Source organism: Siniperca chuatsi, linkage group LG10, assembly GCF_020085105.1.
Source record: "Siniperca chuatsi isolate FFG_IHB_CAS linkage group LG10, ASM2008510v1, whole genome shotgun sequence".
Lineage (NCBI taxonomy): Eukaryota > Metazoa > Chordata > Actinopteri > Centrarchiformes > Sinipercidae > Siniperca > Siniperca chuatsi.
In genome coordinates this window covers 19,389,896-19,412,460 of record NC_058051.1, presented here as the reverse complement: position 1 = coordinate 19,412,460, position 22,565 = coordinate 19,389,896, and the positions used below count along the sequence as shown (strand labels likewise).

Genomic DNA, 22,565 nt, shown 5'->3' with positions numbered 1-22,565 from the left:
TATTAATCAGTTAATTGAGAACATAATTGTTAGATTAATATACAATGAAAGTAATCATTAGTTGCAGCTCGAATATGAAGACATCACTTTGGCTCCGGTGAAATGTTATTGCTGTTTTCTCTATTTTCTGACATTTTATAGTCTTAACGATAAATCGATAATGAAAATGATCATTTCATACAGTGTTATGCAAGTACGTAACGCATCCATGTGTGCTGTATGTTTGGTGTATAAATGCATACCTCTACTTTATGTGTCATTTGACTTTAGATGTGGAGGTGATATAACCCAGGTAGTCCCACTGTGTGACAGTACGGAGGTGTTGTTGTAAGCAGCAGTGTCCATATCAATGTGGGAAGGAAGGCGTTTGCAGAGATGTGCCAGTGGGTGTGAAAGGCTGTGTGCACAATTAATCAGGTTTATGGAGCAGATGAGAACAGGAGAATTTCCATGTAGCTTTGAGTTAGGAAGGTGGTGTTTTATAAGACCACAGTCCACTGGCTGTGTGTGGTCTTGCTCTGGTCAAAAATTAGTAACTGCTGTCACTCATTTGTCAATGAATATTTATCATGAATACAATACAATATCATGATCACAACATCAAATGATTACACTCTCGCTTTAACACTTTCATAGCCTTTATAATGTAAAGTGAATTAATTCATTCATAAAATTATTCCAAACATTATCAAATTATTATAGCTAATGATGATGTATAAATGACTTAATCAACATAATCAAATCAAACAAAATAATCATACTGATAAAATCACTCAAATACAGTCATTACAGAGTGTAATATAGAATATATCGTTATATTCACTCATTTGCCAGTTTATTAGGTACACCTAGGTAAAACTAATGCAGTCTAATTCAACACTCCTGAAATAAATCCTACCTTCATGAAGGTTATAATGTTCAGTTTTTAGTTTTAGAGAGGTTTTGATTCAACATTATAATAATTTTGGAGGCTGCAGTTTTTGGTGCTGTTGAGCTGTATTGCGTTATACTGACAGGTGTTTCTATTATTTTGTCCACTCCATTTATATCAGTGAGGGTAGGCTAAATAACAGAAACACCTCTCTGCAATATTTATTACAGGACTGTTGTATTAGACTGAATTATTTTAGCTAGGTGTACCTAATAAACTGGCAACTGAGTGTACTTTAGATAATGGATTATATAGTTTTTCTATGTAAGTTTTTCTTTTTTTGTGCATTATGAACTCCAAAGGGTCTCAGAGTTGCATGCAGTAAACATAGTCCTATTACCATAAAGACCTGAATTGTGTGGTTGTGATTAGGTTTTGTTGATCAGAGGAAGGTTTGGATCGCAGTGGAAATTGATAGGTTAAAAGAGAAAAGGGGGTTTATTGTGCAGATGTCAGGGGTCAAGAGAACATGGCATTTCCCGATGGGTTGGATGCTGCAGCAATCCCGTTTATGTTGCTCCCACAGGCGTGTTTTGCCCTCTAAAGATCTAGTATTACTGGCTCACTTTGTACTCTTCATGAGATTATTTTCTGTGATTTGTGACTTCACAAGTTAGGATTGATGAAGCTGTACATGTGTAGATGCATATATAGAGTCGAGCTAAGTAGATAGCAGATCACATAAATTTCTTAATAAAACATACAACAATATCTTTACTAAATAAAGTTACAGATTGCTTCAGGTGTTATGAGAGTCAGAGCAAGTGTAAACCAAATACTTTCCCACAAAGAGGTTTTTTAGTTGGATTTTGATTTTGGACCGTGTAAAGAGCACAAGAACTTTGTCAGTGAATGGTAGACAATAAGTGCTCTCACATTTAAACAGGGAAGTCATTATGATTTCCTCTGCTCATCTCTTAGAGATAGTGCTCCAGGGTAGGTTGATACCTAAAATCTTTTTCCTGTTATAAATCAACAGGAGTCACGGGGACAGGCCTCAGGGGGGACATATGAAGTGCACAATGCATTCTTTACAGCTGAAGAATAATGTGTACACTTTCATCCTTGGTTGTTTCTTTGAACATATAAAGCTACACTTGAGAGTAGAGTTCTATACATTTAAAAAAAAAAAAGCCTACACCAAAGAACCTTTGAGCACCCTAACTGAACGACCACAAAGTATCTGTGTTTGACAAAGGAGTATGTGTGAAAACCAATTGGTCCTCCATGTGGAGATGACGTATTATTTACAGTCCTCATCATTCCCAGTCTCCAGGTATGCCTTGCACATACCACTATCCATACTCTATCCTTTGTATTTTGCTGTTGTGAAGGGGTAGTTTAAGGATATGAGGACACAAAGCAACCACTGAAGATCGGCGTTCTTGTTCAACCATCAATCTTCTGTCTTTTGAAGAAGGGTCAGATATTTTTTTCCTGCACAGTGTCATGCCCTTTGTAATTTATTATCTCACTCTGTGACTTCAGGAGCTTGTATAAGATGTTTATGCTTTGTGTTCTCTCCTGTCCTGTTTATGTGATGTTCGCCATTCTGTGTATACAGTTCGCACAAGCCAATTTTTATTAGACCTAGGTGTTTTCTGTAGATAACCTGTAGTCCTTTTGTGTAGTGTGTAATGCAATTTCATGAATTCATGTTGGAGTTTATATGCGAAAATCACATTTTCTGTCCTTTCTATAGGTTTGCATACAGCTAAAAAAAAATTGGATTCTGAATAATCAGTAGTCAAAAAAGTTCTGACAGAAAATACATTACTTAAACATGATTAAACAATCTTTCACCTCATCTGATTTGGGGCCTTCCTAAGACTGGCTCCCTTACCCAGCTGTACAGCAGCAATATCAGAGCTTGTGGATAATTTTTTGCTGAATCTACAAATCTACAACTATGAATAAAGGAAAGACCATAACAAAATGCTACACATATTGAATCATGTTGCCAGTAATGTACTATGAATTGTTATTGTAACCTTTTGCTGTAGTCAGTGAGTGTAACAAACTAGGGAGGTGGATTGGAAATTACAATGACTTTTGTGACAACTGACAGAACAACATTTCCTTATTGTCGTATTGATTTTATATGGAAATACCACATCAATGTTTAGGATTTTCTTTTTCTTGCACAGTATTTATTATTATTTAAAAGATTATTTCTGCAAATCAATGCAAATCTACAATTTGTGAAATGATTTTATACTGTTTGTCAAAATGTTTGCAGGCACAACTGCAGTGATATTTTGCTCACACTAAACTCTGTGTTGTAGCCAGTGTGGGGTTAATTTCCAGCCAGCTGACACAGAGCTGAGATCACATTGTTAACAGCTGTGACCATAGCCGTCGCCAACACTAAATGGTCTATGGAAGGACAAAAAAATACATCATGTTAATTACACAATTTGCTTGTTTCTCAACTGCAACTTTGGGACTTAGCTATGTGGAAGGAACTGCTTATAACATACGTACTGTTTCAGTGTTTCCATTAAAGGTCCAGTATGTAGGATTTCGTAGCATCTAGGATTGAAATTGCAGTTTGCAACCATTTGAATACCGTTCGGATCATCCTACCGTTCCAAGCGTATAGGAAAAACTACGGTGGCTGCAAAACTCGCAAAAAACGCAAAAGGCCCAATCTAGAGCCAGTGATTGGTTTGTCCATTCTGGGCTACTGTAGAAACATGACGGTGCAACATGGCGACCTCCGTGGAAGGGGACCCGCTCCCTCTGTAAATAAAAATGGCTTATTCTCAGGTAATGAAAACACAACGATTCTTAATTTCAGGCAATTATATACTAATGAAAATATATTTATGAATATTGTATTCCATTTCTGCCAATAGCTACTCCCAAATGTTACACACTGGACCTTTAATTCCAGCATAGCATCTCGTAGCAGTAATTTGCATGTTTCTTCAATTTCTCACATGTCAAATGGGGATTGTGAGGATACCACAGGGATAGGTTTCACTAAGAACTACGGGTACCAACTTATTCCGATCATGGTAATTGTAAATTATCATAATCCCCCATTGCCTCTCATACTCCAATTAGAGCTTTTGACTCTCAGCCTAAAGCTCATGACTGGGCCCACACTTTTCTTAATTCCTCAGAGTTCATCTGGTTTCATTTTCAAGTTTCATTTCATTTGTCTATTATTTTCTCTAAATCAGAGCACATGAAAAATGCATTGTGTTAAGATTGTACATCTGACACCTTCTGCTTTCCCTGCATTGACATTCAGCAGCTTGCCATATTGTCATAGTTACACATATTAATCAAGCTGAAGTGTGGAGCGACATTGACATACACATTCATGTGTACTGCTACATGCAATGGCGTGAAAATTGTGGTTATAATTAGACTGAATGTTTAAATTTGCATCAATATATGACACAAGTATGACATGATTAATTAATCTCAGGTTCATTATATCCTGGTTGGTTAAATCAGGTTGGGTCAGGTTAAAACAGAATCGACATCTTTGCCAGCATAGTTCGTACCCAAACAAAACTCTACCCACAACCCCCTCACCACCTCTCTCACAACTCTCAAACCAAATGTACACACATTGAGAGTGCTGTAATTTAATTAAGACAAAGGTTGGGACGAATATACAAGAAAAAATAGAAGAGAATCCACAAGATTGAAAAACGTAAACTGACGATGTTTGAGCAACCTTTCAAATGCTTTGTTGTGAAAAGTTTGCATCATTCCCCTCATTTGGTCACTTCTCACTGAACAGTCAGTTTAAAAATAAAGCTGTGATCCTATGAGTAAGCCCTGGCTGAGCAGCTGCTCTCTCCATGACTCTGTGTCTATGCAATGCTGTGTGTGTTTCAGTAGACTACATGAACTTGTACATAATATTCTACCCAATGTTCTGCCTAATTTTAGTCTATACACTAAACTACCTAAACCATTTATGCACCAGTATCCATGAAATATTGTGTAAAAATGCCTGGATTAAACATGAGATATTTGACAGTGAAATTAACATTTTAAAAGCATGTAATAAAACTGCGAAACCCCTTTGAACCCATACTGTGCATACAGTGTACAGTGAATTGTGTAACATGTTGGAGAATGGGAAGCTGAACAATTGTTTAATGATGTTACAGAGAGATTGGGTGATTTGCCTCAAAGCTGAATGGAGCCTTTGACTGACAGGGACATCTGCCATTTACAGTACCCTGAAGAGAAATACACTTTGGCTTCTGTACAGTATGTATGTGTGTGTATAATACCCCTTGTGTGATTATGGTCATTCCCCCAGGGTAGATGTATCCTGAATGACAAGCAACTAAATGTCAGCTATCCTTATCCTCATGTACTGCATGCATTATGTATGGGGCTGTCACTCCCAGTTTAGACCGTAAGAACAGTATGAAAAGGCTCTTACACACACAGACACCACCACACTAATAAATGTGTAAAGGCATTTAAACACTAAATTCCATTGGCAAGGGTACGGCCACCAACTTAGAAGGTTGAGTTTACTGTTAAACAAATGTCTACCTCCATTCCTCTTTAAATAATGGTTTCTCTACCTCAGCACAGAACATACCATGTTAAGGCTTAACAAACTATGATGGAATGACAATATTGTGTTTGTGATGTAGCTGTAAATGGGATTCTGTATTAAAATATAAATGTGCCTCTGCTCTCCACAGGTGTGACATGTCAGTCACAAAACCCCTTACGGTAGAGTTTGATACAAATATCAAACCACACAGCCAGCAGTGAGTATAAATTAATTAGCACATGTGACAAAATACTGTTGGAATTGGCACAAATTATCACCAATTATCACAGCAAGTCTTGTTTGCGTGTGCATTATCGCAACCTTGTGTTGTTATTCTAGGCTTCTTGCTTTCTCCTTTCTTTCGCACTTTTTTCTCTGCACTATGAAGCAATTTGAATCAAAGGTTTTGTGTTTGGAATGCTATTTACACTTCAAAAAAATAACTTGATTTGACTTTATAGTTTTCTTTAAATTGTTCTCTATTTCTGTAGTTTGGTACAATACCTAATTAAAGTTAATCAGTCAATTAATCAAGCAATCAAAAATTCACTCCCTCACAACATAGTAGTTAACGCAAAAAAAAGCCTATATTTCTATATAATATGTAATTATTATTATTAGAATTATTATTCAGCTTTTTTTGACAAACTGTATGATTTCCTCTTGGCCCAGTAGCGTTCCGTTACCAGGTACCGGTCTGCAGCCCAGGATTGGGAAACACTGTTGTAACACATATCATACATCATCCATAACATAAATCATACAGCATCACTTATTGTTATATTTTAATGATAAAACAAAGTCGATAAATAGGCTAAGGGTAAAGTTTCAACACCCATGCAACTATTAGCATTGGAGTATGAGATAGGAGCAGTCACAAAAATTACTCAACTCGCTACCAGCCTCCGTTGGTTAGCTGCGTTATTTAAGTGGGACCGTGATGAGATGCAAACCATTCCTGATGTTGCTCTGTGTCTACTGCATGTGTAAATATGCAACAGTTTGCTAAATTGTTTGGCACATCAATTATAAGGTGATAATATGTCAAAGTGCTTACAGCTCGTTCTGCTGCTACCAAGTGGCCAAAAAGATGAACTAATAAGGCCATAAATGCATTTTTATGAATTGTTTACAGTGAATTTTTGCATTTGTTTTTTTTTTTCACTTACTTGAACACTTGCTTTTCTCATTTGCTCTGTGTGGTTGCTGCAATCCTGTGCCACTGTGATGATTGTGTAACTGTTCCCCCATCAGCATTACACCAGATGCTTTGCCATCATCAAAGTACAGTAATTCTAATTCAAAGTTGCATCCATGGCAACAAAGGCGTATAGTCACCATCCATTCTCCTTCATGAGCCTCCCCTCATTCCATCAAACATTACAGAGGACTACCTTTAGTGCAAACACATTTGCAAGATCAAATATACACAATCAAGAATACCTTTATACACATTTAAATAAACACTGCATACTGCAAACTCCCACAACATGTATTATGCACACAAGCTCTCCAATCTCATTAACTTCAAAATGCCTCATTTAAGCATCTCTGTGGATTTTGATTTGAAGTTAGCAGAAAAGGCCACATCTCTTGCTGTATCTTCTCCTCATCTCTTGTATGACTTTCTTTGTCTTCTGAAAAGATGACATCACAGCCTCCCTCCATCGCCATTATGTTAGGTCTCAGGATGATACTGTATAAAAAGGTGCAGTAAAAAGGATGCTCAGCGCTTGCAGCTCAGCAACTGCATTTTGAATTGAGAAAGGAAAATGGAGGGGTAAGAGGAAGAGAAGATGGGTATGAATGATGGAAGGTAAGATGAGCATTTCTGGCAGGAAATTGTAAACATAATAGAAGAAGTGCAGGAGAGGTGCGCCCCGGTAGCTCACCGGGTAGAATGCATACCATGTATCAAGGCTGAGTCTTTACCGCAGCGGCTCTGTGTACAATTCCAGCCTGGGCCCTTAGCTGCATGTCATCCCCCCAAGGGGAAAAGGTGCTCATGTTTGATGAAAGAATCGTAGTTAAAAACCTAAATGACATACTGTAGGGTGCTACTGGTGCCTGCAGTATGGTGAGGTCATACATCATCAACCAAGTTTTACGATAAATTCTTGACAGGTCAGTTCTGAGGGCAACAAAAATGAATTATAATGCTTAGGAAAACACAGTAAATGTCATTACCATAGGAGCTTGCAGGAACCTATAAATTTGTTTATAGAAACCAGCTCTAAAACCAGCGCAGAGAAGTGCAAAACCTATTGTTGTTCTTGTTCACAGCTCCCAATTTCAAAAGAGGAAAGGAATAGAGAGTAAATGTGTTGCAAAGCTATGTTAAAATAAACGCAATATTATAAGGGGCACAGTGGTTGTTTATGCAGTCTCTTTACCCCAATTTGACCCCAATTGTGAATATTTGTGAAGGTCCCTGTGGCCAGATGGTTAACTCAGTACTGCTATGCTACTTGAAAAGCCGTTTGTTTATGAAATCTCAAAATATCAGATGGCCTGGGCCTCTTTCATTTCTGTTCTTAAACGTCACAATCATGTAGAAAATATAGTGAGGCAGGAACAGTAAAGTATACAGTGGTAGCATATAGGAAAAGTCGTAACAAAGTAATGGCATACTGATTTTTTAGCCATGCTAACGGCATTGCTCTTTGGATGGCGGTCTGTCAGTCCACAAAATCTCAATAACTATTATATTGATTGACACGAATTTTTATACAGACATTGATGGTTCCCAGAGGATGAATCTTACAGACTTAAGTGATCCCCTGGCTTTTCCTCTTAAGCGCCACCATGAAGTTGACATTTATGGTTCTGAGCTTAAAAGCTGGATGGATATCAATAAAACGTGGTACAGACATTCATGTCCCCCTTAGGATGAATTGTAATGCCTTTGGTGATCCCCTGACTTTTTATCTAGTGCTATCATCAATTTGTTGCAGTGTACAAATTATACATATTATACATAAAAAATATACAGGGCAATATAAGTAATTTCATAGGACACCTAAAAGTAGAAGTAAATATTATAATGAAATTGTAATCAAATGTTTAAGCAAGACAACAATGTTTGTAATACTGATTTAAAAAAAAGAGACAGTTAAATGTGGAGGTGAAAGTTGCAAGGGCAGATATAGGAAGCATCTGCTGATTAGATGTAGATGATGAATGAAACACTGATGAGGCGCAGAGGGGCTTAGGAGTGCAATAAGCAAAATAGTGACAAGGGAGTGCCCTTCAGAAAATTGCCTGGTGAGTGAAGTGCCACCTTACAGGGTGACAAAGACAGATTGAGACAGCGAAGATAAGAATACAGACAGTTTAAGTTACGAAACATAATTGTATAAGCCCCAGACTGTAGTACAAAGTCTTACTTTATAGGGTATAGCATTATTATGTGGAGTAGGCTGTGAGTCTTAAATGGAATAAGTGGCTTTCTTTCTCTGAATATAGCTAGTACTCATTTACATTTGGAGGAGGAGGAAAAACTGTTTCATAAAAAAGATGGGAGGAAAGGGAGAGAGACTAAAAGACAAAGAATGAAACAGTCAAAACCAAATGAACTAGGCCTAAACATCCTATATAAAACATGAGGGAATAAACACTCCCTATAAAGGAGTCATGATGGCTTCTTTTTAGTGGCAACCTCAAAGTGATTTGTCTGGGCTATTCAGTTTTTCAGACATCAGAACCTTTCACTTTGAGAACTCTTAATAACAGTCACTTCACACAGAGGCCACGCCCCACTGACCTCTGTGACTGGGAGGTCTGTTTGGTTATCCATCCATGCCTTTGGATGTACAAAAATGAAGATGGCCAAGCCAATAATTGTGTAAAAAAAAAAATCTATCCCTACATGATGTTAAAAATTTTTAGGAATTCTCTGTTGTCTCTCCATCTTCTAAAAGACTAAATTTGTTCTAATCTGTAAAAAGGTCAAGTTATTTATTACAGAGTGGCTTACACTTTTAAGTAAATTTTTCGCTAATAGCGTGGCTGTAGGAATGGTAACGTCGGTCAAACAGTCAGTCCACCACTTTGGTCCAAACTGAAATATCTCAATAACTACAGGATGGATTGCCATGAAATTTTGTACAGACATTCTTTTTCCCCTGAGGACAAATCCTACTGCCTACTGACATTAGCATTTAGCTCTTAGTACCTCTGTGCCTAAATACAGCCTCACAGAGCCTCTAGTGTGGTTTAGCCTTGTTATTATGCATGTTGAATGCTTTACAGTCACTGGATATTCAAACTACTATTGGAGCTACTGGAGTGTGAGGCAAGCGCTTGGTTGAAGATGTTGCTTTCATGATGGTAGACAGACTCTTCCCACACTCCTCTGAAGTGGATATGCTTTTAAACTCTCCCTCAATCGGAAATAACAACTTAATTTAATACAACACACTGACAACACGCACAAGAAATCTACTGTGTTGTTTTTGTCCAACACTGGTGTTACTAGTGAATCTGATCCATTTGCTGTGAACCAGTACCTGCAGGCTGGTATGTGGGCTGTATGAGACAATTGTAGACTGAATGGAAAGATTGTTTCCTAATGTAATTATTTCGACCAACACTGCACAGTCCGGCTGTGTGAAAGCTAAATTTAGTATGCATAGCTGCATGTGTAGGGGGGAAGATGTGACACTTCATTTGGCTTAGTTGATGAAAAAATGACAAATTCGAACCCAACCCAAAGCTGCACACAACACAGTCCTAGCCTACTTTGTATGACCAATGGGCTGTGGTCAGGCAGCAATACTCTATGACAGTTTAAACTCATTTGAGGTACTGTAGGATTATAAATGTTACCATGGTAACAATATTTTTTCTCTTCGCCTGGATACTTCATGGTAAATAATGATAAAAGGTTCATGCTACAGCATATTCTACCTTGCGACGCAGTGGTCTCTTCTGTTTGCTGCATCTGTTTCATCAGGAGCACGATGTAATCCTTTGTCTTTCATCTGTCTCGCTGTACACATCTGATTAACCATTAGATTTAGATTCTTCAGAGTAAGCTATCCCCAAAGAACATGGGGTTTCTGAATAACATCACAAACAATTGTTTCACTCTGCAACACAAGGATGATGTGGTCGTCCCATTTCATTTTACTTTATACTCCCCCACGCTGGAACTGCACTGACAAAACAATGACACACAATTCTGTGAAAATACAAACCACTCGACAAACACTGATAATGGATGATCCTGCAAACCCTGGGATTATGTTCAGTGACTACTAGTGCACATGTACTGTAGCAGTTACTGTATGGATTAAGTATGGTTAAGTTTAGCCAACAAAGACTACCTGGTTAAGGTGAAGGAAAGATCGTAGCCAAGGCAACTATGGCTAATGTATGGTTAAGGTTAAGGATGCACCGATCCATTTTTTCTTATCCCAATATTGATTTTGATACGTCAGCTCAGGGTATCTGCCGACACTGTTTCCTAATCAGATGCCAAGCTCTCTTTTTCCCAAATCTAAAATCTGTACACCACATTACGTGGTATTCATTGGGATAATTTTTATGTAGAACATCAGGCCAAGCACTGCTGTGAGACAAAAACAAAAACAAAACACGTTTACAGCCGGCCATGACTTAATAAATGTAACTGATAGCATAAACACTGAATTTTACAGTGACATTGACAAAGAAACTGTGGATCGTTCATGTCTGGATGATACCCAATGGGGGAATAGATTGGTGAATACAGTATCTAATTAAGGATGAGACCTGAACTCAGGCCTCCGGTGTCCAAGGCGAAGGCGTTACGCACCTATTCATCACCCCCAACCATCACACCCTTACTTTTCATTGCATGATTGTAACATAACAGTACACCGCCACTCTTTTACAAAACATGGATGGATGATGCAGAAATTGTATTTGATTTTGTGATCACATATAATTTGGGAAAAACTGAAAATTGGCTCAACTGTGTTTTAAAAATTGGGACATATGTTGTTGACTTATACAGTAAAATTGATTAGCTCAAAGCTAACATACCCTTTTTGACTTTTCCTCTAGCATCATCAGGTCAACTTTTTAATGTGTCATATTCTTTGGTTTATGACCAAATACCTGCAAAACTAATGACATTCCCATCAGCCTCAGCTGCACTTTGTGTCATCTGCTAAATAGCAAATGTTAGCATGCTAAACTAAGATGGTGAACATGGTATACATTATCCCTGCCAAACACCAGCATATTTACATTGTCATTGTGAGCATGTTAGCATGTTGACGTTAGCATTTAGCTTAAAACACCATGGTGCCAAAGTACAGCCTCACAGAGCCGCTAGCATGGCTGTAGACTCTGTCTTGTTAATTAACACCTATGTTTTAATCTAAATTGGTACTTTCAATCCAAAAGCAGTGCCACTGCCTCATCCAACATGATGAAACCCAAAGTACTTTTAGGCTTTTTTGTTTTCTTGTTGTGTTGTGGTTATAACACCTATCTGTAAACCAAATATCCATTAACTATATAAATTATGAATATAAATTATAAATTAAATTAAGGGGCAAAAAGTGCCAGTACATGCAAAAATAATCAGCTTTCATAATTATTTGTACCACATTTAAGTAAAAAACACATACAAAGTTGCAATTAGTAAGAAAAATTAGCTTATTTGTGCATGTACAACCATTTTATTAGCATACACCCCATGGTTGAACACTGGTATTTAAATTTTATCAGAGCAGTAAACCAAAACAGTGAGCTGAACTGTACATCCTGGGGAGGGACACTAACACCTATTGTACTACATTACAGGGTAGATTGTCTGAATTATTTTTTTTTTATTAGAAATATTCTATTAATGTCCTCACTATGACTGCTGACTGAAATATCACACAATATGTTTTCAAGTATTTTCCTTTGGCTGATGTTAACACTGAGCTTGTGTGTGAGAAAAGGCTTTATCACAGTGGAGTTGTTTTCCAGGTTTCTAGGGCTTGTTTCAATTCCTAGTTGAAATTTCTGTACTCCATGCTCTGCTTGTTATGGATTTCTCTGTTTTGCCCAGCCTCTTCTCGCTCAGGTTTATAGCCTTTGTCACTCTAAATGTTGTAAGAATAAGGTGTTCAGTATCATATTTAAAAAACATTGCACATTTTTACATGTGCAGAATCAGGATTAAGTAGGCTATTTATTACATGTGTAACTCTAAAATCTCGAGTTTGAGAAATAATTTTTAATGGGCAGTATAACACACTTAAGGTGGGCTTATGTTACACTAAATATCCTCTACAGAACTGCAGCATGTAGAAACTAAAACTAACCATAACCATAAAGAGACAACTTAAATCTTATCCCTCTTGTAACAATGGTATCGCTAGTAATAATAAAATAATGACTATTGCAGTAAAAAGGACTTAAGGCCCTGATACACCGGGGTGACGGTCAGCCGTCGGTTAATGTCGGGCCGTCGGTGAGCGTCTGTAGTGCTTGTTTTTGCAGTGTGTTCTGCAGCATTGGCAGTTGTCAGCCCTCGTCTGCAGCTTTTCTGGCTGACTGAGCATGTTGAATCGACGCCGAAGGACGTCACTGAGTGAAATCACTCTGATTGGCTGTTCAGCTTAAACAAATCAGTGCAAGATAAATATATAATTTGTGTTGTTGTTATTGTGCTAATGTTAGCTGGCTAACTAGTGTCTTGAATCCGTCCTGTCTGTTTTCACTGCATGTACATAAAGTGACACGAGATCAAACATTTTAGATCGAACAGATCAGACAGGAAATCAGACAGTTTCTCGATTAGAAGCAGCTGTTTTACGAAACCGTCTGAGCAAGAGCGTGCAAATCTACATCCATGGGGCTGCTTTTGTATATATCCACAGTCCTGGTCTTCCAGTGTTCTTTTTTGAATGACAAATGAGGACTACCGCCACCTGCTGGTATGGAGAATTATTACCTCTCACGCAGGTGCAGAACGTACGTGCTAGTTGTCCGTTCACTGTAGTCAGTGCGGTGTGTTCCAGTGTCAATTTTTGACCAAGACACAGCCACGTGAGGCGACGCAACAGTCAGCTTTTGTTGCCGCTAGTTCTTTGACATCGGTTTGGTGTGTCAGAGCCTTCAATGATAATAACAATAATATTGAAGTATGGCTGGTATCATATAACCTTATCGCCTAAAAATTACATTTATATACTATGAAATGGTTTTGCCTAATAGGTAATTGCTGCTTGGATAATTATCTGTTGACTGGCAACCTTTTTCCAGTCCAGGAAGTGCTACATTATTGTACCTCAGAAATATCATACGCAGGTGTTAGACGTAGATGGATGATGGGCATACAAAGTGGAGGACATTGAGACCAGGTTTCATATCCTAGGTTTAGGTTACAAAAAACACTTTGGTTAGGGTTAAGGAAAGGTTGTGGATAAAGAATTGAAAAAGTAAACACAAATAAACAATATTAAGCAAGACAACAAGCTTTCCCTAACCTTAACCAAGTGCTTTGAGTTGCCTAAACATAAAAACATTAATCACGCTTTAGCTGCCAAAAGCAGATATTGTAGGCTAAACAAGTAAAATGTGTTGTCAGTGAATGATTTGCTGATACATTCAGTATGAATGTATTGCAACTTTGCAGATATGATCATTAAAAACATTTCCTTATTATATTATTTGATATGTTATGATATGAGTATGAACGTAATTATTAGGAAACAGGGTTAAATGTACCAAGGATTAGTTCAACATTTTGGGAAATATGCTTATTTGCATTCTTCCTGAAACTCATTTAACTCTTCCTGAGTTAAATGAGAGGATTGATATCACTGTTCCTTTAATCAGTGAAATATGGTGTTACTTGCTGCATCTAATCCTTAGTAAGGTCTAATTTAACTGTTTAAAGCTTTACTGATGGCATTACAATATTCAGTGTCAGTGTTTTATGCTACTGCCAAAGTTTAAAATCTTTATTAATGGTGTAAGTGAAACAGTTTGTTCATTATGGTCAGACAAAAGTTTTATACAAGACAATGTGTCATGTATAAAAGCGTTTATCAATTTGTTTTTCCTGTAGCACTGGTCAGTTCAGCAGTTCACAGTTAAAAGAGGAACAAAAGCTCCACTGTGTGTATTGTTTTTATTCTCTCTCGATGACATCCTCGTGCGGCAGACCAAATACTTAATTCGTTGTGCTCTCCATGAGTTTAGAAGATTGCATTGACCTGAATTTCTCTATCATCGTACCAGATGACAAGACCCCTGGCCCTGCCTGAGGTAGCAATGATAATGTTTGTGTTCTTTCAAAAATTAATTTAGTGCATTGGTGTTTCAGTTTTTGGTCATTTTGTATTCATTCCTTTTAAACCATGAATGTCAAACTCATTGGAAGAGCACTTGGCTTAGGCAGTATGTCTCTTTGTTGAATATCTTGACTTGTGTTCAGACAAAGAAATCTCATGGCAAAGGAGACGCATGAAGAGAAACACAGGCATTTGGTTACACTCTTGAAACTGTACACTTTCATCCTTAAGTCTCCTTATTTTACCAGTTTCTTTGTATTTAACCCATCATCATACTTTCTGTATTTTTTATTTACTTTGACACTGGAAAGCAGAAAGGGAGACAGAAAATGTGATAAACAGAAACAAAAGCTCTGGAAGAATATGGTTAGGGCTTTGACCAATGGTGGCATATGTGGCTCCAGAGACAACAACCTTGAGAGCTTAGTGTGATTGAATGGGGAAGAGTGGCATCAGCAGAGAGCGAGTAATAGTCCTCTCAGTGTGCCTCCTGGGACTTGTATCCTCTGAAACACCAAGTATAGTTACAGAGTGACTGACAGCTCGTTCTATCTCATTGCCATTTTATGGACTCAGGTCACATGTCTTGACTGTAATACATGTGTTGGCAATGCTCTGTATCTTGCTTCATTATAGGCAAGTCTGAATAAATGTTATCTGAAAGCTTTCTTTATTTAAAGTGTACTGCTTGGTGCTTTTTTGGCAGAAAAAAATTGTGATTTTAATACAGGAAATGATGCACTTAGGCTTTGTTCAGAATGCAGGTGAAAAATAGAGTCTGATTCAAAAAATACAGGATTTATCATGTAAGAAAGAACTGACTCACACTATGTTGAAAAACCAGAGTCAAATTCCTTGTATGTGTTCATTATGTTCATTAAAATTGTATGATTGATTGTTTTTCACTAAAAAGGATGCTCACTAAAAAGATGTGTGTCCTATCTGGGCTTTTGCTATTTGTTTCTTCACAAAATGTAAGGTAAAGTTATTCCAATATGTTTTAGTGCCATTTTAAGAGTTTGAAGCCTATTTTAAGCTGCACTTTGTGTCGTCTGCTAATTAGCAAATGTTAGCATGCTAATATGCTAAACTAAGAGGGTGAACATGGTATACATTATCCCTGCACCAACATATTTACATTGTCATTGTGAGCATGTTAGCATGTTGACGTTAGCATTTAGCTTAAAACACCATGGTGCCAAAGTACAGCCTCACAGAGCCGCTAGCATGGCTGTAGACTCTGTCTTGTTAATTAACACCTATGTTTTAATCTAAATTGGTACTTTCAATCCAAAAGCAGTGCCACTGCCTCATCCAACATGATGAAACCCAAAGTGCTTTTAGGCTTTTTTGTTTTCTTGTTGTGTTGTGGTTATAACACCTATCTGTAAACCAAATATCCATTAACCAGTTGTACAGTGGCATTACAGAGTGATGTGTCTTCTCATTTATAAACAATCTTTGGCTAAATGGAGTACATTAAGCAGAGAGCAAACAAACTTTTCATTTTAGCCATTACACCTTTAGCATTAATTCTAGGTCTAACCTGCCACCGGTGATGTCATTTTAACAGGTTAAAGCAACAGTTAAAAATAAATTTAATAAAATTGGAAAGTGGCTGCTAACATGTTTTTCATTGCTTTTTGCTAATAAAAAAGAGGGAAGATAAGGAGGAGATAAAAGGTTTGATAAAAAATTTAGCGTCTGAGCTTAATAAATCTGGGCATTTCGCAGACCATCAACCACATCCAGAAATGTACCAGCTATCAGAACCTATACATAGGAATCTTCCACTTCTGATTTATTCAACAACAAGTCATGAAACTTTGAAGTGATGGTGACAAGGGAGAATCTGACATAATCTGTTCTGTGTTCCGGCAGCAGGTGACAGACACAAATACAAACACATACACAGCCCAGAAAACCTGACCATCACACATGGTTAGAATCACACCTTGAGCCCCTCTGTCATCCCCATTTTTACGTCTTGCTGTTCTCCCCTTCACGCACTCCATTCTACTGCTCCGAATAAAACATCACCTGAGACTCACTCGGCTCCAAATGCCACTGCTTGTTTTCCTTCCACGCAACAGCTTCATGGCATCTGTTGCATACTAAAAGTATTCAAATGGCCTGAAGTGCCGCAAAAGCAAAATACAGCACACTGTATTCATGCTGCCTTGTCTACCTTGATCCATCTTCATAACCACACCACCAACGCAAACACACACACAAGTCCCCTTTTTCTCCCTGTGATGGTGTCATATGTTTCTTTGTGCAATTTGGTGCAAAAGAGTAGTACACTTGAAGTGGTATGACTGAACTGAACTAGACTACTCTTGATTTGTTCACTGAGTACAAACATAAAGACACTCCTACAGTACTAATGACATGTTGTGTCTTTATGGAAATGATACAACCACAGACTGAAAGCTTTGAAGTTGTGCAGGGTCAGATTTGTAAATGCAGTTTTGGAAGCAAGCAAGGTGCAAAGTGAAAGTGAAGACAGATTTGGATGCCTCTAACTAAAGTCAGATTAGCTCCCACTGTAGCTTTTTCATTTAGCTAAATTATCCAAAATTCATCCAAAAGGGCATCTTAAAAATCTGAGTCTGACAGCCAGATATGGATGTGTCCTACTCAAGCCTGTTGAAAGAAGTAATGTTCTTACCTGCTCAAAATCTTCCAAAACTGTCCGTCAATGAGTGCAATGTTAAATTAATGGAAATATACAATGAGAATCAATTTAGAACAACAGAAACAAACAACAACAAAGTGCCAGCATTTCAGCGCACAGACAGTGAAAGCATCAGGATCAAATTCAGCTCCTTTGGGTGCAATAGCTTAAACAAACACTTTGAGTATTTAAAGACAGTTTTTATTGCATTAGATGATGTAGCTCCAGGCTGTAGATCCATCATAGAAGGAGATTGTTTTTTTTTTTTTTTGGCTCAGTTATAACATTATGAGTTACTACAGAGGAGCTGTCTGTTGATTTTCTACAGCAATGTCGGTCCACCACTTAACCAGACTTAAATATCCTAACAACTACTGGATGGATTGCATTTTTGTACAGAAATGCATGAACCCCAGATTATCTATCCTATGGCTGTAGACTGTTAGTCTTGTTAAGTTTAAGCCTTTAAGGAGGTGACATCTTATGATGTCACAATAAAAGTAGATGTGATACACTGAAACATATGAAGAAAAAGAAGGGAAGCCACTCAATGCAAAACAATCTGTTCTATTTTTGCAAACACTGGAGGTACTAAAAAGGAGTGCAAAACATAACAGAAGGTTTGGAAAGTAAATGTGATACAATGGAATATATAACACAAGACAATAAAATAACCTGACAACCCATCCTTTCACTAACATATACTGTACATCAGACAACAATACAAACACCCACACATGCAGTACACACAATCTAGCATCTTTGTGTGCCACAAAGCCTCACTGGAACTGAGACAAGAATTTTAAAGAATCAGAATAGAGAAGTAGTGTACAGTAAGAGGAAAACTGTTATCAGAATGAAGAATAAAGAGAGAGATAAGATGTAGATAGAGAATGACACATATATGTAAAGTAATGTAAGTAATGAAAGTGGACAGGCTTGGTGCAGTGCTGAAACTGTGGGCTACCCTGTGGCACAGCATGAGCTCAGTGACCCAGCAAACTGAGACCTGTGCTTGGAGTGGAAGGGTGGCAGGGGTGCAACATGTGCTACTGGACTGATAAGATGTTGTCTTAAACCTGCATTAGGTAATATTTGTGACATTTACGTTCTTTGGGGTCACGCATGTCGAACCCACAGAGAGTCAACACTAAACTCTGCAACTTTTAGCTTTTGAACTTTTAGGTCTTTTAGCTCATTGTTTTGGTTTTTCAGCTCCCACATGTACATTAGTCTCAACACGCTCACCAACCCTCCCACATGAAACCAGAGGCAGCTGACCAAAGATGCTCTGACATGCAGAGTGTACGCTATATGCACGGCATAAGTTGAGGACACACATTATTCTTAGGAGTTGAATAACTGAACCAGAACAAGAAAAGTCTAAAAATCCTCAAAAACTGCTTAATGCATTTCTAAGATTCACAGGCCTAAGACTGCATCCACACTACTGGCTCTGTGAGACTGTACTTTGGCCTTGAGCTAAATGCTTATTTCAGCATGCTAACATGCTCACAATGATGATGCTAACATGCTGATGCTGATTTAGCAGGTAACTGTAACCATGTTCACCACCTTAGATTTAGGTTTTAGCATGCTTATATTTGTTAATTAGCACTAAACACAAAGTAAAGCTGAGAACATGGATGTCTGTACAAAGTGCACGACTATCAATCCAATAGTTGTGGAGGTATTTCACTCTGAACCACAAATGTGAACCTCATGGTGGTGCTAGAGGAAAAGTGAGGGGATCAAAGTCATTAGGATTCATACTCTGGGCACCATGAATGTCTGTAGAAAATTTCATGACAAATCCATCCAATAGTATAATATTTCAGTCTGGAACAAAGTGGTGGACCGTCCAACTAATAGGACAAAAATCCATGAGATAAAAACTGAAGACGGATATTTGTCTTGGTTCATTGAGATTAATTTGCTACATGCATGGTAGGCTACAAATTTGAGGCACAAGCAAAAATTATTACTATACCAGTGTAAGTGATTGGGTGACAGACTTACCATGAGCATTATAGAACTAGTGCCATTTGAGCAATATCCCTTTGCTTTTTTTCATATTTTATAAGCCAAATTCCTACCACTTGTTGAAAATTTTTGTAGACGAATTCTAATGGTAGTATATTGGATACAAGACAAATGCCCGCTTTATATATACTGGGATATAGCACTTAGAGAAACTGAGAGAGAGTATGAGTAAATTTTACACAAAGAGATTAAACACTCCTGTGTTACAACGTCAGCAGAGTGAGAACTCATTGTTTTTTTTATGTTTGTGAAGGTCAGCCACGTCTTTAGAGAGATTGCCAAGACAAGTGGTTCTCTTGCACACTTACACTTGTTTTGAATGACATGACATTTAAGTCTCTTGTTCCACCTTGAACTATCACCTCTGTTTCATCTTTCATCTCATCAAGTCTACTACAGTTTCAGTGCCTGGTTAACCAATGGGTTTGTGTGTCTGTGTCAGTTTGGGACTATGTGTGTGTATGCTAAAATATTGTTATGGCAGCTTCCTAAAGTCACCATTTGAATAGTAATCTAGCAGAGATTCCGTTCCACAGCACATACGTCAGACATGCACACATCCTCGTTACTTTTTTGTGAGAAAAGGTCAGGCTCATTTTCATTATACAATACAGGATTGCATAATGAAATGCAGCTGTAGCCCTCCACCTTACTGTAATGATACATATTTTAGAAAAAAAACACCATCATGACAACAATTCAGCTGCCTAATGACACAAGCAACTATTTAACTGTACATGTTTAGTTAGACCAGTGACATGCCTCACACTCAACAAATATGTTTTTCACTACCTCAAAGTGTTGGTAGCGCTGAGGGAAAAACAGCAAATATGAAGCAGGGATGTGTATGTCAACATATTATTGTGCTTCATTCACAGTATGTGCGGATACTGCAGTCATGAACAAAAACTAAAGATGCCACAACCAAAACACATCAGGCCCATATACTAGCCCTGTATATATGTGTTTGCGTGTGTGTCTCTGTGTGCATTTGGAGGTAGGACACAATGTTGGATTGACATTTTTACTCTGTATTAAATTGATCAATGTCCTTCTGCTGCTCTCTGCATTAGTATTTGATGAAGAGAAAGAGACCCCTTACTACAATTAATTTGTCCTACTGCCTGCAAGCTTCACAATTGCTTTGCGGAAAATAGTACGCCCTGGAGCTGTAAGCTATGAAAAGGTCTCAGCTGTGGTGACTGGTGGATTTTTATTATCTTTCTCTCTGTGACTGAAGGAGCTACAATATTTGAAACAAACTATTGATTCCACTCTGATGAAGATGTTACTCTCTCCTGGTCCCACGAGGATCAGGATAATCATCTACAGATGATTTATGACTTACATTTGAGACATTTAATTTGCTTTCAATTTCTATTATATAAGTTTTCCATCCATGTTAATGTGCATGACATTAAATCAAATCATATTAGTGTTGATAACCCTAGCTTATTTAACAGCAGCATATGGAGGGCTCAAAGAAACCTGAAGGTACCTTTGAGAAAGCAAGAAAAAAACATACAAATACATACATACACGTAGCATATAAAACATACAAATGCATTGTAAGCCATCATGGTCTAGTGATTCATTTTATGAATAGGACACTGTCATTATGCAAATCTATTTAATCACACTAATATGAAAGTATTGACGTTTAGTAAGGCATGCTGTGACTGCTGTATCATACAAGCATGTGAACACACAAGAGCAAACATCATTCAAGTACTCTAAGTTAAAAACAAATGCACATTCAGCAGTATAAAGAGCATGACCAGTAGTAAAAAGCCGCCTCAAAACCCAGAACAAGCTGGGTCATGACGAGTGGTGAAGAGTCACGAGCTGGGTCATGGCGAGTGGTGAAGAGTCATGTTCGCAAATCTGATTAGTAATGAGACATGCTTTTGATTAGTAACAACTTGTTCTTTTCATGAATCCCAAATTGTGAATCCAAGTCGATGGCTACATTGATTATACTTGGCCTGAGGAGAGGAGGACTGGTGACGCAGTCTTACAATATTGCAAGCACACTTCTCCCATGTGACAGTGTGTGTCTGTGCCTCTGTCTGTCTGCCCTTTAAGGTCCTGCACCTGTCCCTCGACTTGGCTCACTCTCGTCTAACTGTTGAACTTGCCAAGCTAATCTTGCCCTGGCAGGCTGCTACGTCAGTGTTGTTTATGCTGTCAGTCTTGAAACCCATTTCCAGAAAGCTTTGTTGTCACTGAGATCGCCGCATGCCAGCTAAGAGAATAAGAGCCCTGGCTGGGCTACCATCAGCCACATGCCAGAAGCACAGACAAGCTGTCTTAACCTCCTTGTCTTTCTTTTCTCACTGTCTCTTTCTCTCCCTCTTTTCCTCTCTATGTGGCACTACTAAGAAGATCACCAATACAAACCTCAGTCATAGGTTTCACATGAGCTGCTGACATGCCGCATGTTAATTCTCCTCGCTCACCCTGTTTGGTGATTATCGCTGCTCCAACATCCACTCTTTGCTGGCTTTGTGGATACACATACATGTGTTTGTATGCTGTGGCAATTTATGTAAGTGAGGGATTAGTGAATAAAACAGTGAAACCCAAAGAAACACTGTGGTTTGGCATTGTGCCACCGCAGGCTGGCATCTGGAACAAGGACAGTGATGCCACTGGTCCATCAGAGATTTTGTGACAGTGTTTCTGCTGTAGCAATGGTAGAATTGGTCTGAGGCCAGATACTACATCAGAAACTAAATGCAGGGGCTAACAGCCAACCAAAATGAGACAGTGGAGGCTCCTTTATTTCAGAAACAGTTCACTGAACTCTCTTTGTCACCTCAACTGCAGTTCCTGTACCCAAAATTTGATATTTGACAAGAGGATGAGCAGTGGGAGGATTTCTGTGGTACAAAAAGCTTTCAAGTACATTCAAACAAACAACCAATCATTAGCATCAGCATTACACTGCACTCACATAACTTTAAATTATACATTATGCACTTAGTAGTGTAATTCTATTTTTCTGTATTGTAATTACTAATACTTCTGCTATCTCTGTCTATTCTGTACAAATGGCAGCAGCAGTTACATTTACAGAACTGACAAAACGGT

General features: G+C 38.0%; 1 protein-coding gene across 2 annotated transcripts in view; it reads left to right on the top strand.

The window, feature by feature from the left end:
• The window catches only part of opn7b (opsin 7, group member b), a 51,355-nt gene that overhangs the window by 3,088 nt on the left and 25,702 nt on the right, over positions 1 to 22,565 (top strand). The window contains exon 2 of one of the 2 annotated variants that reach the window (XM_044212218.1): positions 5,620 to 5,688. The exons of the other annotated variant lie outside the window; for it this stretch is intronic. The gene's annotated coding sequence lies outside the window, so the exon portion shown is untranslated. The remainder of the gene's footprint in view (positions 1 to 5,619; positions 5,689 to 22,565) is intronic. 2 annotated transcript variants of the gene reach the window in all.